Here is an 18,322-nt window from a genome sequence, read left to right on the forward strand (position 1 = left end):
AATGCATTTTTTTCTTTGGTTTTGATTTTGATATTTTGCATTATGTAGACATGGCCTAAAAAGGGTCAATCCTAATACTGGAAAGGCAGAGAAAATAAAACTGATCAACTACTTTGTGGAAGTGTTGGGATAATTTTTTTTCCTCCAGCATGTTTTAGTTTGAGTTTTTAATGACCCCAAGTTTTCAAAATAATTTGATTCTCTTCTCTTTTCCTCTCCTTCCCTTCTTTACTTTCTTCCTTCTCCACCTCTTTCCCCCCCTTCTCTTCTTCCTCCCTCTTTCAATCTGTCTCTGTCTCTTCTTAGAATTCCTACCCCCCTAAGCTCAAGTACCACCATCTTATGAGTCCCTTTGTGATTTCCCCCAGTGGTTAGTTCTTTTCTTCCTCCTCCGTGATATGCCTTTGCATATTTTTTCATGTATTTTATATCTGTTTTGTGTCTCCCCAGCAGAATTAAAAACTCACTGAAAGCAGGGACAGTTTCATTTTTATCTTTGTATTCTCAGTGACCAGTACTATGCCTAGCTTGAATTGGGAGTAAGCAAAAAGGGCCTTCTTAGTTTCAGCTTTTGAGAATTCAGGGGTAGGAGAAGATAGGTGAGGACATCTGGAAAATCTTCTTTAAGAATAATAAGATAGTACCCTCTCTACTCATAACAGCATATATTTTGCAGTATTTCTACAAAAGCAATATTTCTAAAATTCCTAAAAAAGCAATACACACACACAAACACAAACACACACAATTCACTTTTAGCTTCACAATGGCCTTTTCGGGTAGGTACCAAAGGTATTATCTTCATTTTGAACATGAGAAAATTGACAACCAGAAAGATAAAATGACTTGTCTATGGTTGTAAAACTAGAAGTTTTTGAGATGATATCTTATCCTAGACTTTTCTAATTTTAAGATGATTACTTTGTCTTTCTCTGCATTTCTTTTGTCTGGTACTGTTCCAGGTGCTATTGGGAAGAGGGGTACAAGTAAGGAAAGAGATACAAGTTATCTAAAGCCATATGAAAAAAATATTCCAAATCACTAATAATTAGAGATTTGTAAATTAAAGCAATTCTAATGTTTTTTTATACCAAATTGATTGCCAAAAGTGATAAAAGAAAGGAAAATGGAAAAAATTGATGGGATTATGAGAAAATAGGCTCATTAGTGTATTGTTGCTGGAAATGTGAATTGGTTCAGCTATTCTGGAAAGCAATGTAGAACTATGCTCCCAAATTCCTTACATTGTTTATATCCTTTGACCCAGTTATACCATTACTAGATCTATATATCTAAGTGATAAAAAAAGAAAAATGTCTTTTATGTAAAACAAAACAAAACACATTTATAGATTTTTTTTTTGGAATAGCAAAGGACTAGAATCCAAGGTGGGGTGCTAATCACTTTGGAAATGCTCAACACAATGTAGTATATGAATGTAAGGGAATATAATTATGCCTTTAAGAAGCTATGAAAGAGAAGATTTTAAAGAAACTTGGAAAGATTTGCAAGAAATGATGCAGAGTGAAGTGAGCAGAACAAGTGGAACAATTTGTAAATAATAATACATCTTAAAAATCAACAATTCTGAAAGAATTAAGAACTAATTGCCATTATGATCAACCATGATTCAAGGGGACTAATGTTGAATAATGTTATTCATCTCCTGACAGGGAAGTTGTGAACCAACATGAAGAATGCAACACACATTTCTGGATGTAGTCAATTGAGATTTTTTTTTTTTGGTTTTCACATTTTTCCCTTTTGGTATTTATTCCTTTTTATTATGATAATGGCTTGATGTACTTCAGTTTCTCATTGAGGTTTTACTCATTTATCTTTTTTTTCCCCTGATCTCTGTTGTTTTGTCTCTTCTTGAGTGAATTATTTTTTTCATATTTTTCATCATTTGCCTCTGGTTTCTTTTCTCACTTTTGGCTCCTTCCCTTTCTGCTGCTTGATAGACATTCAAGGATAGGCAGCTTGATTTCTTGGCACCATTGTACTGGGTGATATGTAAATCAGCTAGCCAAGACCTTTCCCTGAGTAAACTCTGTGGAAAGAAGACTGGTCCCAGTTTGGTTTCAAGTCCCCTTTCCATTGGACCTCATGTTCTTTTCTTTCTAACCTATGAATCTCAGCACAGCCTATATTTCCCCACCCCTTCCTAACTTCTTCCAGTAATTCTCCCTTTTCTCTTGTGTGACTGGGAAGAATTAATGTCTACCCCCATCTTGAGAGGATAGGAAATTATTCTTACAGCTGGAATGTGTCACAAGGCTATTGCAGACTTACTTGTGCTCACTGTGCAGGTACCGTGTGTGGAGTGGATTGGGTGTAGAGATGACAAGTGTGAGTTTTAAGCTTTATTTCTTGCTTTGTAAAAATTGTAATCTTGTATAAAGCTATATGTTCTTATCTTATGAAGTCAGTTATAGCTGGCATGCAATTTCTTTGTCTGAGATTTTTGAATTGCTATGATTGGTTGAAAGAAACTATTCTTTTATCCTGCTGGTTATGTGATCCAGTTTCCCAACAATATATTTAAGAAGAAAACAAAAATATACATGTATATATGCATATATATATATACCTATACATATGTAATAAAGGGTAAGAGTATATTTATACATCTATGTGAATGAATTGTATGTAAAAGACAATGTAAGGATATAATTTTCAGATGAATAATAATAGCTAACATATATGTAATATATGTTAGCTATTATTATTCATCTGAAAATTATATGTAATATATGTAATATATTAGGGTTTTTAAAACCTTTGCTCATTTTATCTTCACAACATGCCTGGGAGGTAAGTGCTATTATTGTCCCAATTTTGTAATTGAAGAAAGTGAGGCAGAGAGAGATTACATGACTTACCCCATGGTCACATAGCTAGTAAGTGTCTAGGCCAGATTTAAACTTAGTTCTTCTTGACTCCAAGTCCAGCACTCTATTCATTGCACCAACTAACTGCCTTTAACTATATAAAAAATCAGAAAATATAGATAATTATAAAAAATAGAAAAACAACTTTTCCCATTAAGTAATTCATCACATATCAGGTTATATTGTGTTAACTGGTTCTTCTCCACAACAAGAAGTATTAAGTAATGATGGTTTTCATTATATCCACTGTTTTTAGTTTGATGTAAATGAAGCTAAAATAAAAGTAAGATGATAAATATCTATTTATTTAAATTTCTGCTCAATTAGAAATATTTATGACCTTAAAATGTATTTTTGAATTTATTTGAACTGTATGTGCACTGTGAATTTTAGATTTCTTTTTAAGGAACTATTATCATAGATTCTTCAACTCTACTATTATTAAAAATAATCTGATTATACCTTTAAAATTATCTTTTTGTCATACTTGGCATTCCATTTCATGTTAAGTCATCTGTAAGGTTCCATCATTCTTTAGAGGTCTCCAAAAGGTCATGGAGTGTCCTGATTCCTTGCTAGGTGAACATTTTTGCTGTTGTTACTTCATCCAGATGTTTTTCAGCTCAATTTTCTATAACTACAACCTGTGCACAAGTTATGCACGAACAAAGTGTCTAATATAATTATTCTTCAGTTAAATTAGTATACTTCTTTCTGACATTAAGGCCATGCTAGCAACGTGTCACTGTGTCCTGCCACTGTTTGTCCTGGCAAAGCCTTTTCTGTGAATGCTGTTTTCTTTTTCAGCCATCTGCGCTGCTATAAACAAACTCTAGTGGTTTCTCTTCTGATTCTGATTCTAACAGCTGGCTTCTCTTCCTTTTGATGTTGTGACACCAGTAGCAGTGTACTCATAGGACTCTGTGGGCGTCCCTCCTTCTTTAAAGGATTATAACACCAAAGACATTAAATTTGCAGTCCACATGAGTCTACCACATGGAGATTCTGAAATGAACATGCTAAACCATGCTACTTTATGCCTTGTGGGATAAATAAAAATAATTCATTTGTGCACTGTGTCCTACATCAAAAGTTCCAAGTCATTGAATCTTTTTATCAAAACAGGCAAACTTCCCATTTTAATTCAAAATCGTAGCTCTATAGGGACTCCTTCCTTCTTTTCTCTTTCCTACCCCCACCCTAGCCCCAAAGCCCTGTCATATTTCAGGATCTTATATTCAGTTCATATAAAATATTTTCAAATATAATGGTAATACTTTATTTACCATAGGAAGAACTACTGAAGGCCTACTAAATGCCTTTCCAAAATAGACTTCACATGGGTATACATATATATCTATTTGTATATACACATATATACACACATATGTATCCATGTGTATTAATGTACAAATAGATTTATAAATACATTTGTATGTATAAATAATATACATCTTGAGAGTTATCTATAAAATAACATGTAATTTGTGAGTAGATTTCTTCACTGATCATTTCCCCTAGAAAACATAGCTGTGGATCAACAAAAATGATCAAGCAAGAGGAAGCGGCACAATTCAGCTTTCCCTTATGACTAGTCCAAAAAAGACACAGAAAGAATGCCAGACTAAGTTGTCATCAGAAAATCCTAGGAATAAATTCTAGAGTGACTTTTCCATCTCATTTCAACAGAAGTCTTCAGGCTTTGGGGTTGAGGGCTAGCCAGGAAAGCTCCACACAGAACTTATCAGCATGGAGACTGAACTAGGTCCTGCAGCTGTGTATGGTGGGAGGATCTAGTAGGGGTCTGAAGATGTGAAGAGAACAGGAACAGTAGCTAAATGACAAGGATAGTCATTCTTCCCCCTGAACTGGATCCTAGATCCAGCGTAAGGAGGGAAACTGACCTGGGGTTGCATTGTAGCAAGGAGTGGTTTGGGCCAAGTCTGTGTATTACTGAATGGCCAATGAGCAGGAAGAGAAATGGGTGGTTGTGTGATCCTAATCATTCAGCATGGTTTTAGATCCAGCCTCTATCCTTGCAGGGGAGTGAAGTTTGCAATTCTCTTGCTCTGAGCACATAGAACTTTCCATCTAACTAAAAAGTGCTACAGTCCACATCAATTTACTGCAGCTCCAACCAATGGTAAGTCTAGAGTTGTGCTACCCAGACTGAAAGCAGAGTCTAGATCTTGCAAAGCTTAAACCAAGATGGCATGAATTAGACTTTGCCTTTATTAGACCATTTGGGCACATTGAAGACTTACAGTTCCCTCACCTACAATACTCTGGAGATCCTTGAAGATCATAATATTCAATATTGTGAGAAAACACTGGAAACTGTCCCCCCCCCAATACAAATCAAGAACAAATAAATTTAAGGTATCCCCCCTGCCCCACTAAATTGCACAGGACTTGGTTTTAATATGAAGTTTTAGTTTGAGAAGTAAGACTGGGAAAAATATTTCCAGAATACAAATCTACCATCATGTCAGGGACATCCAAGATACAAATGCAGAAGAGATTAATGCCAAGTATCTGTAAGCAAAGTTCTAAAGAAAACATAGCTTTTACTCTTGGGGGTCTCTTGTCTTGCTTCTTTTGGCATAACATGTCCACCATACAACTACAATTCCTGAAAGAAATAAAGTACAAAGCAGGAGTTAAAAAAGTTAAATATCATTTTATAAATGAAATAAGAAGATGTGGAGGTGAGAAGTGAAAAATAAGTGAGAGTTTTTGGAGGAAAAGTTTAGAAAGGTGTAAGAGCTATGATCTCTGTCTCTGTCTCTTTCTCTCTCTCTAATTTTGCACTCCAAAAGCATCACTACACTTCTGTCTGGAAATAAAGAGTTTGTGTTATCAGTCCTTTGGAATCATGAATGGTCATTGTAGTGATCATGGCTCATATACCTTTCAAAGTTTGTTACTGTATAAATTGTTCTTTTGGTTCTGCCAATTTCATTCTTCCTCAATTTTCTAAAAATCTTCAAAATTATTCATTTTGATAATATCAGTATTATAGCATAAATTGTTCTGATTCTCCTCACTTCACTCTGTATCATTTTATATATTTCCATACTTCTTGGAAATCATCAATTCTTCATTTCTCATAGTATAAGAGCACTTAATCTCATTAATGTACCATAACTTATCTAGACACTCAACTGCTGAACTTCCCTTTATTCCAGGTTTTGTTTGTTTTGCTACCATAAAAAGAGATGCTGTATTTTTATACATTTAGAAGTTTTCCTCTTTTTTTTTCACATCTTTAGAGCATAGACCTAGGGGTGGTATAGAAGCCAAAGAGCATATACTGTTTAGTATCTTTTTGGGTGTAATTCCAAATTACTTCCCAGAATGGTTGTGTACCCATTCACATTGTTGTGCATGACACCTCCCCCAATGGATCTCTGGGTAGGAATTTCAGCCTAGGGTAAATTCCCTGTGGTGCATGACCCCATTCTTTCCTGTTCCCTCTCCCACTGGATCTCCACCCTTACCCAGTCAGCTCACCTTCACAGAGGTGGGTGGGCTTCCAAGTCAGGGAGGCTTGGTGCCAGCAGGAATTTCGAGGTGTGTACTGACCAATCAGTTCTTGGCCTCTGCAAGTTTCTGGTTATGTTGGCCACGTGGCGTCCCTTTAAAAACTGGCACATTGTCCATGCAGACTCACTGTTCGATTTGGGCCTGACCCTGGACAGTCCTGCAGAAAATAAAATCCACTTCCAAATTTTACTCTTGGGGGTCTCTTGTCTTGCTTCTTTTGGCACAACATGTCCACCGACAGTGAAAGGTGCCTCTTTTCCCACATCCCCTCCAACATTTATAATTTTTTGAGTCATCTTTTGCCATTCTAAGGGGTATGAGATTGGTTTAATTGAATTTTCTTTAATTAATAGTGATTTGGAGAATTTTTTCACAAGATATAGATAGTATTGATTTCTTCCTTTAAGAACTGTTTGTTCATATATTTAGATGGATTATTAGTTGTGAAAATGCTCTTTTTAAAAAAAAATAAATTTTTTATACATCTTAGAATTGAGACTTTTATCCAAGGAATTGGCTGCAAATATTTTTGCCCACTTTCCCCCTTTTAATCTTAGTTTAATTTTGTTTGTTTGTGAAAAACTTTTAAGTTTAATGAAGCAAAAATGATCCACTTTATCTTCTGTGAGCCTCTGTATCTTTTGTTTAGCCATGAATTTTTCTTCTATCTGTGGATTTTAGTGGTGATTTTCCACCTATGTTTCTTTATTTTTTAAAATGTGAACTTTTATATGTAGATCACAAATCCAAGTATTATCTATAGTTTGCTATGTCCTTACCTTGCAGACGACCTTGTTATCAAAGTGATTCTTTAAAGTCACCTCCAGGAGTCTTGCATTAATTACATGAGCCATTGCCTTATAGATGGTTCAATGGTTTGAAGTCTTCTTGAAATTTTCCTCTGGCTCTAGATTGCTGAATAAGAGAGACCTAGTGTATAAGAGCAGAAAAATGGAAGGATCTTAATTAGAATATATGGGTTTGAGTCTCCATAGTACCACTTACTAGCTGTGTGGCCTTAGGCAAAAAAAAAAAAAAAAACCCACAAAAAAACTTTATACTTCTGCATTTTAACTAGTTTATCAGTAAAATGGGATAATAAAAAATTATATTATAATAAAAGTGGATATTATGACTAAATAGGATAATGAAGACAAAATGTTTTAGAAGTGTATATGTAAAGCATTAATATTATCTGCCAATGCATCCTGGCCTGGCAGTTACCTTCTTCAACTAGAAGGAGATCTAAGTGACTCAGCTCCCTAGAAATCACCTCTAGTCTTTGACCAATTTTCCTTTAGATTGATTTTTTTTTCTCTGTGCAACCTAGGACTTAAGAAATCAGATTTCTAAAGGTTCAGAGGAAAGACAAAAATGCTTCAAAGGAAGTCTGTTCAGGAAGAATGTGGGGAGATGCTCAAGAATGAAATCTTTAGATAGAAAAGGAAACAATTCCATTAGGAGGAAAAAATTGATTTTTTTTCCTGAAGAGACTAATGTGGGTGTACAGGGAACTTATCAACTAATTAAGATTTTTAAAAGTAATATACAAGCAAATGAAAGCAAAGCAAGACTAGGTAATGAAAAATAGAGTGTGATATTGTCCTGTAAAAATATGGAAAGAGATCCTGAAGCTCAGAATGTGCTTTCTCTCTGCTGGTCTTTTCCACTATATCTTGTGTGTTGCTTGTTTGTATATAGTTTTTCCATATTGCATCCCCCATTAGATTGTGAGCCTCTCAAGACAAGGGACTATCTTTTGCCTTTCTCTGTACCCCCAGTGCTCCCACAGTGCCTGGCACTTATCAAATATTTTAAAAATGGTTATTGATTGAATTGAAGCTGATGAAATGGGGTAAGAACAATAAAAGTATTTTTTAAGAGTACATTGGGAGAGGGGCGGCCAGGTAGCACAGCGAGCTCCAGTGTTGAGAAGACCTGGAGATCGAAACCCGGGCTCAGACACTTAGCACCCACCCAGAAACACCTGGCCGTGTAACCTTGAGCAAGTTACTTAACCCCAATTGCTTAGGGGCGCCCAGGTGGCTCAGCGAGTAAGAGCACCGGCTCCAGTGTCGGGATGACCTGGATCAAATCCGGGCTCAGATACTCAGCAGCACACCCAGAAATAGCTGGCCGTGTAACCTTGAGCAAGTTACTTAACCCCAATTGCTTAAAAAAAAAAGAGTATATTGGGAGAAAAAAGGATGATCAGAGAAGTTATAGGACCTTTTTTTTAGGATGGATAGGATGCCAATAATTGATAATAAAGAGAAGGCAAAGTTGCTCAATTATGATTATTTTCCTTCTATTTTCTCTACAGAGGAGAATAATCTTTATGCTAGAAATAAAAGAACAAAAATGATTAGCTGGGAGTTGATACCCAAGGTAAAATAATAAGAGGTCATCTAGTTTACCTTAATGAATCTAATTCAACTGTCTCAGACAAACTACATCACTGAATCTCCTGAGCAAATTGTTGGATGTGATTTTTGAGCTACCAGTATATTTGAAAGTGGAACACAGGAAACATGCCACAAGATGAGGGAAGGGCAACAGAGTCTGCAGTTAGTTTGATTTCATTTCCTGAGAAAATTTTTAGAAGATGTTAATAAAGATATGGGTGGTAAGTATCCAGAAAAGGAAACAGTGATTCTAAAGAACCAACTATAGTTTCATCAAGATCTGATTATGTCAGACTAACCCAATTTCCTTTTTTGATAAGATTATTAAACTAGTAGATAATAGGAATGTTTTGTATATACTTTTTATTTATCAAATATTTTGTCAAAACTTTGGGTAATTTATCTCATATTATGCATATGAGGAAGATGAAGAGGTATAGACTAGACTATAACATGTTCAGATGACTTCGGAGCTTATTGGATGCCTGGACTCAAAGTATAGTTGTTAATAGTTCAGCATAAAAGTAGGGGAAGAGTGCCAGTGGAGGGAACAGATACCCAGGGATCTGTATTTCTCTCTGTACTATTTAAAGGTTTTATCAATGACTTGGCTAGAATCATTGATATTATGCTCATCAAATGTGCAGATGATAGAAAAATGTGACAGAATAATAGAATGAAAGAATGTGACAGAATGTCAGAATCAGGATACAAAAGGAACTTGATAGGCTAGAACATTGGGCTAACTACAATAAAATGAAATTCAATAGTGATCAATTTAACCTGGATACAAAAAACACCCAACTTTACAAGTATTAGTTGGGGGTAAGCATGGTTAGCTACCAGTATTTAAAAAAAAAAGATCTTGTGCTTTTAGTGATCCTCAATCTGAATGTGTCAGCAATGTGATGTCACAGTCAAGAAAGTTAAAAAAATTGGGGCTGCATTAAGAAAGTGTAGCATCCTGAAATAAGGAAGTAATAATCTCATTGATATCTTTGTTAGATCTAATCTAGAGTACTATATTTTGTTCTGGGAACTTTAAATCCATGACATAGGAGGATTTGTTGAAGGAATTAAGTATGTTTTACTTAGGGAAGGGAAAACTCTGAGCCTACTTGATAGCTGTCACCAATAATTTGAAGAGCTCCTATGTGAAAGAACAATTAGATTTTTCTTTTTGGTCTCTGAAGTCAGAACTAGACACAATGCATAAAAGTGGCAAAAAAAGTGATTTTAGCCTTGATGCCAAGAAAAACTTCCTAACAATTGGAAATATGAAAAAGTGGAGTGATTTGCCTTGATGGGGTGTAGATTTCTCCTCTTGGAGGTCTTCAAGCAGAGGCTAAATGACCACTTATCAGGAATGTTATAGTGTGGATTCCTTTCATTTAACAGTTGTTGCTGTTAATGATTGCTGTAGTCCCTTGTAACTCAAATTCTTTGATTCATTGATATTCTTGTCCTGTGAAAGAATAATGACCAAGCTTGGCCACCAAAGAAGAGATATTAGAAGGCACCTCCACCTTTATTGGCAGAGGAGCAAGGGTATGGGTATAGAACACTACACACAATGCACTTTTTCAATGTTGTAAACTTACTAAACTCTTTTTCTATTCTCTTTTTTAAATTTTTTGTTATAAAGGCTGGTTCTCTGGAAGGGGTCAAGTAAGGGATATATTAGAAATTGAAGAGATGTAAAAGCAAAATATATCAATAGAATTCATTTTAAAAAGAATAGAATAGCTAAAAACAACCCCAACCCTTGATTTAAATTGCAGTAAATTTCATCTATCAGAAAAGGAGAGAAAAGTCTGCAGGGTTATTCCTATAGTTATTCCAGTACATATTCTGACCAGGAAGAAGAAACTGGATGGTGAAGAAGGAATGATGATAAACTTAGGAGGTAGACCACAGAATCTTACAAGTGGTGATAGATAAGCATGCTTTTTGCCATGTGCACTGTTTGAAAGGAGATTTCAAGGAGACAGGGTTCTCATGCCATGAGGCTCTAGAAGGGAAGTTGCTTTGTGAGGGATAGGAGATTCTCCCCAAAGAAATTCTGGTGATGTTTTCCTGAATGATTTCAAAGAAACCTTAAAAGGGAAGCATCTAAGCAGAACAATGAGGTTTCACAGGGAATAATGACACACTTAGATTTTTCAAAGGCTATATATGAGATTTGGAATCTAGGACAGGAAACTTAGAAAAAATGAGTGATTAGGAAGTTCCTCTAAAATAGTATTATTAGGGCTGAAGTCCAGCATAAGTCAAAGCACTTTATAAGTACTAAAGACAACAGCAATAATAGAACTTGTAAAGGAATATTGGATACAAAAGGAAGAACCAATGGAGGGATCAGATTCCTGTTTAGGGTGAAAGGGAAGATGAAACAGAAGTCAGAAATAGCCATTTATTTCTATTTTCTCTACCAATGACAATTTTTCTACTTAGAAAGATGGAACAAAAGTTGTTAGCAGGTTATTGATAAGCTAAATGTTATGAGAGTATTCCACTTCCCTCAATGATGTCAAGTCATATGTCCTACACAAACTACTTCCCCGTGTATTGGAAGAATTTGCAGATATTATTGTTATAAGGTTGTCAGTGATTGTTGAAGAAATGTTATGAAAAAAGAAACATGTTATGAGACTGAAGAAAAGACTGTCTTGTTCCTGGACAATTCAAATTATAGGCCTTGATGTTGACAAAATTCTAGAATGGATTTTGTGAAAGGGAGAGTATATTAGCACTTATAAAAGGAAGAAGTGATCACTTCAAGTCAGGTCATTTTCATGACAAAGTCACAGAATTTCAGAGGTGGAAGAGATCTCAAAGACTAGCTACTCTGAAATCAGTATGAACAGGGATTCCTTCTACAATATCTATAGAAAATGAGAACTCAATATACAATTAAAAATATAGTGAGAGGATACAGTACTAGCTAAGGCAGTCCACTCCACTTTGGAACAGCTTAAATTGCTGGCAAGTTTTTCCATAAGGGCATCTAGGTGGTGTAGTAGATAGACTGCTGAGCCTAGAGCCTAAGATGAGACAACTCATCTTCATGAGTTCAAATCTGGTCTCAGATACTTATTAGTTGCGTGAGCCTGGGGAAGTTGATTAATCCTATTTGCCTCAGTTTCCTCATCTGAAAGATGAGCTGAAGAAGAAATGAAAAACCATTTCAGTATCTTTGGTAAGTAAACTCCAAATGGACTCTTGAAGAGATGGATTTGACAGTGGAATTTTCTTTTTCTTTTTCTTTTTTTAGTTTACATCATTCATTTCCACAAGATTTTGAGTTACAAATTTTCTCTGCAATTTTCCCTACACACCAACCCAAAACAATGGTCCCACTGAATATCCTCTCCCCCAATCTGTTCTCTCCCATATCTTCCCCCACTCCCTTTTTGATGTTCCAGTAGGGCACCGTGCATCTCTACGCCCCAATACCTGTATATCTCATTTCCCAGTTATATGTAAAATATTAATAATAGTATGTATACATATTTTAAACATTTGATTTTAAAACTTTAGATTCCAGATTTTTTCCCTTCCTCCCTTTTCCCCACCTTCACTGGAAAGATAAGTAATTTAATATAGGTTGTACATGAGTAGCAATGCAAAACATTCGCATAGTGGATATATTATTGAAGACTGACTGTATTTCCCTCTATCCTATCCCACTCCCACTTGTTCTATTCTCTATTTTGATCCTTTCCCTTTTCAAAAGTGGGTGCTTCCAACTTCCCTCCCCCTAAGCTGCCCTCCCTTCCATTATCCCCCCTCTGTTCCCCTTCCCCTCTACTCTCCTGTAGGGTGAGATACCTCCTTAGTGTGTATGTCATTCCCTCCCTGAGCCAAATTCAATGAGAATAAGGTTGACTCATTCCCTTTTGCCTTCCTGTTCCTCCCCTCCATTGTAACAATTTTCCCTTACCTCTTCTATATGAGATAATTTACCCCATTCTGTCTCTCCATATCTCCTCTCATTATATTCCTCTCTTACCTCTTATTTTCATCTTTTAAGTATCATCCCTTCCTATTCAATTGGTCCTGTGCCCTGTGTCTATGTTTACCTGTAGATATATATACACACACTCACATATGTATTCATAGGCCCATATACCCTCTTATGTAGACATATATATGTATGTATACACACACACACACACACATATATATATATATACATTCATACACACATATATACATTTCTATTCCCTTCAGCTATTCTCATACTGAGAAAAGTTTCATAAGTTACAATTATCATTTTTCCATGTAGGAATATAAGTAGTTCAGCTTTGATAAGTTCCTTATGATTTCTTTTCCCTGTTTACCTTCTCTAGCTTCTCTTGTTTCTTGTATCTGAATGTCAAATTTTCTATTTACCTCTGTTTTTTTTCATTAAGCATTCTTGAAAGTCCTCTATTCCACTGAATGACCATATTCTCCCCTGGAACATGATATTCGGTTTTGCTGGGTAGGTGATTCTTGGTTTTAATACCAGCTCCTTTGCCCTCCAGAATATCATATTCCAAGCCCTTTGATCCCTCAATGTGGAAGTTGCCAGGTCCTGAATTATCCTGATTGTGTTTTCACAATATTGAAATTGTTTCTTCCTGGCTACTTGTAATATTTTCTCCTTGATCTGGGAATTCCAGAACCTGGCTATAATATTCCTAGGAGTTTTCTTTTTGGGATCTTTTTCAGGAGGTGATTGGTGGACTCTTTCAACCTCTATTTTGCCCTCTGGTTCTAAAACATTGGGGCAATTTTCCTTCAGAATTTCTTGAAGGATGATTTCTAGGTTTGTTTGTTTTTTATTATGGCTTTCAAGTAGTCCAATAATTTTTAAATTATCTCTCCTGGACCTGTTTTCCAGGTCAGTGGTTTTTCCAATGAGATATTTCACATCGTCTTTCATTTTTTCATTCATTTGGATCTATTTAATAGTATCTTGATTTCTCATAGTCACTAGCTTCAATTTGCTCCAATCTAATTCTGAAGGAATGATTCTCTTCAGTAAGCTTTTGAGATTCTTTTTCCATCTGGCAAATTCGACTTTTTAAAGCATTCTTCTCCTCATTTCCTTTTTGAGCCTCTTTTGCCATTTTAATTCGTCTATTTTTAAGGTTTTATTTTCTTCAGTCAGGCTGTTGACTCTCATTTCATAATTTTCTTGCATGGTTCTCATTTCTCTTCCCAATTTTTCCTTCACTTCTCTTATTTGATTTTCAAAATCCTTTCTAAGCTCCTCTATGACTTCTAACCAGCTCATATTTTTTCTTAGAAGCTTTTGGTGCAGGAGTTCTGACTTTGCTGTTTTCCTCCTATTCCATGCTTTGATCCTTTTTCTCCTCAAAATATGAATGTAAAGTTGGGTTGCTCCATGTGCTTTGCTTCCTTTGCCTGCTCATGTTGCCCCTCAATTGCTTGACTTTTGGGCTTTTTGCCACAGTAGAACTCTGCTACCAGAAAAAGGAGCTTTATACAAAATACTGGGGTTTCCATAGCTGCCAAAGGTTTTAGTTGGATGCCCTCTATGAAGCCTCCACATGCTCTGGCAAGCTGGTTGCACACTCTAGGACCTCCACTCTAGACCAAAAATCCAGATCCAAGCAGATTAAAGCAAGAGCGATTACCCCTTAGACTGGTAGCTTGGTCCCCCTACACTCTGCAGGCCAGGAGATGAAGCTGCCACGTGGCAGGGCCTTCATGGCCTCAGTGCCTCAGTCACTTCTTGCACTGTGGGCAAAGGCCAGATCTCATTCTGAATTCCCAGGTCCCAAAGTCCACACTGCACTGACCTCTCACTTTATCTTTGGCATCTCTGGGTTGATAAGTCTGGAAACCGCCACAGCTCCTGGTGATCTGAAGTCCTTCTAGCCAGCAGCTGGTCAGGCCTGCCCTGGGGCTAAAATCTTGGGCCTGGACCACTTGCTGCCAGCCTGCTGGGCCATCCTCAGAAGGAGGTTAGCTTCTCTGTGTCATTTTATGGGTTCTGTAGCTCCAAAATTTGTCTAGCATCATTTTTTACATGAATTTGGGGGGAGGGGATCAGAGCAGGAGCTTTGAGGAAGTCCTGTTTCTACTCCACCATCTTGACTCCGCCCCCTGTAATTTTCTTTCTCATACCTTTATTTTGTTTTGTAAGGTATCCTCCTATCAAAGTCACCTTATATCCACACCCTTTGTCTATGTATACTCCTTCTAATTCCTTTTATAGTAATAAAGTTAAGAGTTATAAATATTATTTTGCCATATAGAAATATAAAGTTTAACTTTTTTGAATTTCTTATGTTTTCTTTCTTGTTTCTTTTTTTTACCTTATGTTTTCCTTGAGTCTTATATTTGGAGTTAAATTTTTTTATTCAGCTCTGGTGTTTCAGTTAGGAATGCTTGAAAGTCTTCTATTTAAATTAAATTATCAGTTTTTTTTTTCTCCTGAAGGATTATATTCATCTTTACTGGGTTGGTGTTCTTTGCTTGAAATTCTAAATCCTTTGCCTTTTGGAATATCATATTCCAAGCCCTGTGGTTCTTTACTATGGTAGCTGCCAAATTCTATGTAATACTGATAGTAGCTCCAAAATATTTGAATTGTTTGTTTTTGGCTGATTGCAGTACTTTCTCTTTGATAGGCGAGTTCTGGAATTTGGCTATGATGTTGCTGAGGGTTTTCATTTTGGGATCTCTTTCAGGTGGTGACTGTGGAATTCATTAGATTTCTATTTTGCCCTCTGATTCTAGTATATGAAGGCAGTTTTCCTTGATAATTCCTTGAAAGATGTTGTCCAGGTTTTTTTTTTTTTAATTTATATTGGCTTTCAGGTAATCCAATAGTTCTTAAATTATTTATTCTGGATCTTTTTTACAGGTCATTTGATTTTTCAATGAGCAATTTCTCATTTAATTCAATCATTTTTTACTGTTTTAATTTAATTTTATTTTTAAGGAGTTATTTTCTTGAGTGAACATTTGTATTTCCTCTTCCATTTGGCAAATTCTATTTTTAAGGAGTTGTTTTCTTCAATGAATTTTTGTATATCTTTTCCCACACTTTTTTCTTCATGAGTCATTTTTTCACAATTCTCATGCAATGCTTTCATTTCTTTTCACAATTTTTCTCCTACTTCTCTAATTTGCTTTTAAAAATCCTTTTTAACTCTTCCAGGAGTTCTTTTCAGGTTGGAGACAAAATCACATTTTTCTTTGATGCTTCACATGTAGCTATTTTGAAAATATCGTATTCTTCTAAGTTTATGCATCGGGCCTCTCTGTCACCATAGTAACTTTCTATAGTCAAGGTCTTTTTGTTTTTTGGTTTATTTTTTTTCTGTATATTTAGTGAATTGGTGTTGTAACATTTAAAAAAGGTTTGATGGATATAGTTTCTGGATAATTTAATAATTTTATTAATAAGGCCAGCAGGTTATTAATAAAAAGATGGTCATTTGAATGTCTTTCTTAGACAAAGACAATCATGGTGGCAGTCTCACACTTTGTATACCCTTCAAAATAGCAGGTGGTCTGTCAAACAGCAATCATATCTAATTGGTTAACATGATTAGAGGCAGGCTATATTAAAATGAAAGTCTGAGTATCTCTTGGATAGGGACTTTTTCTCTATACAGACTACTCATAGCTTTAGGCTATCAGTTCAAAGAATGTATATGCAACAAAACCTGAGCAGAATACAATAGGCTTTCCCACCTTAGATTAAATTCTTTGTAAGGTTGTTTGTGTATGTGTGTATGTAAAACCAAGATTGAGGAGAGTTAATACAATCTCATTATCAGTAATGTAATGTCCTACAAGGAACCTGAACTTAAAATCATGACTTTGGAAGAAAAGGGAGAGCTCTGAATCTCCCCAAGAAATCGGTTATCAATAATAATTTCTCACAGTGTTTTTATGTTAGAGTTGGGCCCTGGTCCTGCACTGTTACAATGTTTTCGTACTTGGGTTCTGGGTTTGCTTCTGCCTTGCACTGGATTTTAGAACTAGCTGCTTGCTTACAATAGTAGGTAGCATCCCTTCTTGATTATGCTAGGGGGTGGGACTCCCTACTGAACTTCTGAGGGTGTAGGAGTTCTTTGCTGGTCTGGCCCAGGGGCAGGGTCTCTCTGGGTTGCATATGGAAACAATCTTTCTGCTACTTGTCCATGGAAGTGTGTTGGGGGGGGGGGAGAAAGAGAATTTTGTTGCTTTTCTACTTCAAGGATGATGTGAGGCTCTGCTTTTGAGTTGCTAGGGAAATAGAACCTCTCTGGGGGAGGGACCCAGGGGTAGGATCTCTCTGTTGATCAGCACTGGTGTGGATCCTCACTACTGTTAATCATAGGGGTTAAGACCTGGAGATAGTGGTTTGTACTGGGGGTATGACCACTGGGGGAAGCCTTGTAGTGCTGAAGACACTGTTACCTTGCCTAAGGGGGCTGCTGGTTTGCAGGAGGGTGGGTCTTCACTGGAGGATTGCCCCAGCCTCTGAGTCCTGGTGCAGGCACCCTGCTATAAGGCTGCCTGCTGCTGCTCTGTAACACTACCCTTCTATAGCAGTGAGAGAGACCTTTTCTCCTGGGGTGGTAAGCTGCTTGTCTGCTCCTAGATCAATTCTGAGGCATCTTTAAAATTGTATAGAGGGGAATTTGAAAGGTCTTCAGAGGGTTCCTTCCTCACATCACCACCTTAGCACTGGAAACTCTGGAACAATATCCTGATTTCATTCTAATACCTTTTTAGGGGGTTGCTCTCATTGCTATTGAAAAATCAGAGTAGTAGTTGCAGAAGGAGTTACTATACAATTTCAACAATGAGGACATCAGTTCTCAGGTCTAGGTTCACTATTAACCCTCCAGAGGTTATTCCAGCCTTGAAAAGGAGAGGGAGTAGTTACATTTACAATGATAGAAATGTTTTCTTATATTCTTGAGAGCTACCATGGTTTTGTGAGATATTAGAAAATAACTTACCATATACATACAGTAATCATTTCCAGGCTTCAGATGTAGGAATTCATCATGAAATATGTTGGTTGGGAAGTAGATACAATGCTAATATTTCACTGGCATTGTATTGGGTCCAGAGGCACTAGAACTCTAATCCATTCCTTATACAGGTATCATTTTCTCCGTTCTTCCACCTTCCCCTATGTAATGGCAAGAGAAGAAGTAGTTAACACCTTGTTTCAGATATTTAATTATGTAGCACCTTATTTCAGTTCAAATTTCTTTTAAGGCTTGCCCATGATTACATCAAGTCTTTGAACTTGTGAACCCCTGTTGCTGATTGTAGCAGCAAGCACCCCAAGCGTCCTCAGGGTTTGCAGCTACCACAGGTTCTTGGATCTGCTTTGTTAAAGGAAAGCAACTCAAAATGGGTTAACAAGCTTACTTTAATCAGTCAGACATATATCGTTTACCTTGTTCAGGAGAAAAGGTCAGCACCCTGAACCTCAAAGTACACAGACAT

The 18,322-nt window shown here is 36.4% G+C and overlaps 2 long non-coding RNA genes across 5 annotated transcripts in view; one reads left to right on the forward strand and one right to left on the reverse strand.

Annotated features, from left to right (window-relative positions):
- The first annotated feature begins 2,008 nt into the window (after positions 1-2,008).
- Positions 2,009-18,322, forward strand: part of LOC138145370 (uncharacterized) — a 216,375-nt gene continuing 200,061 nt past the window's right edge. For all 4 annotated transcript variants that reach the window (XR_011164202.1, XR_011164204.1, XR_011164203.1 and 1 more), the window contains exon 1: positions 2,009-2,352. This is a non-coding gene — a long non-coding RNA (uncharacterized lncRNA). The remainder of the gene's footprint in view (positions 2,353-18,322) is intronic.
- Positions 5,334-7,365, reverse strand: LOC138145324 (uncharacterized). Its single transcript, XR_011164188.1, has 3 exons — positions 7,220-7,365; positions 6,408-6,597; positions 5,334-5,526 (listed from the first exon to the last, which is right to left on the reverse strand). It is a non-coding gene; the product is annotated as an uncharacterized lncRNA (long non-coding RNA).

Source organism: Petaurus breviceps, unplaced genomic scaffold, assembly GCF_028583685.1.
Source record: "Petaurus breviceps papuanus isolate PSGF00001 unplaced genomic scaffold, PetGlider_PUasm1.0 90734, whole genome shotgun sequence".
Lineage (NCBI taxonomy): Eukaryota > Metazoa > Chordata > Mammalia > Diprotodontia > Petauridae > Petaurus > Petaurus breviceps.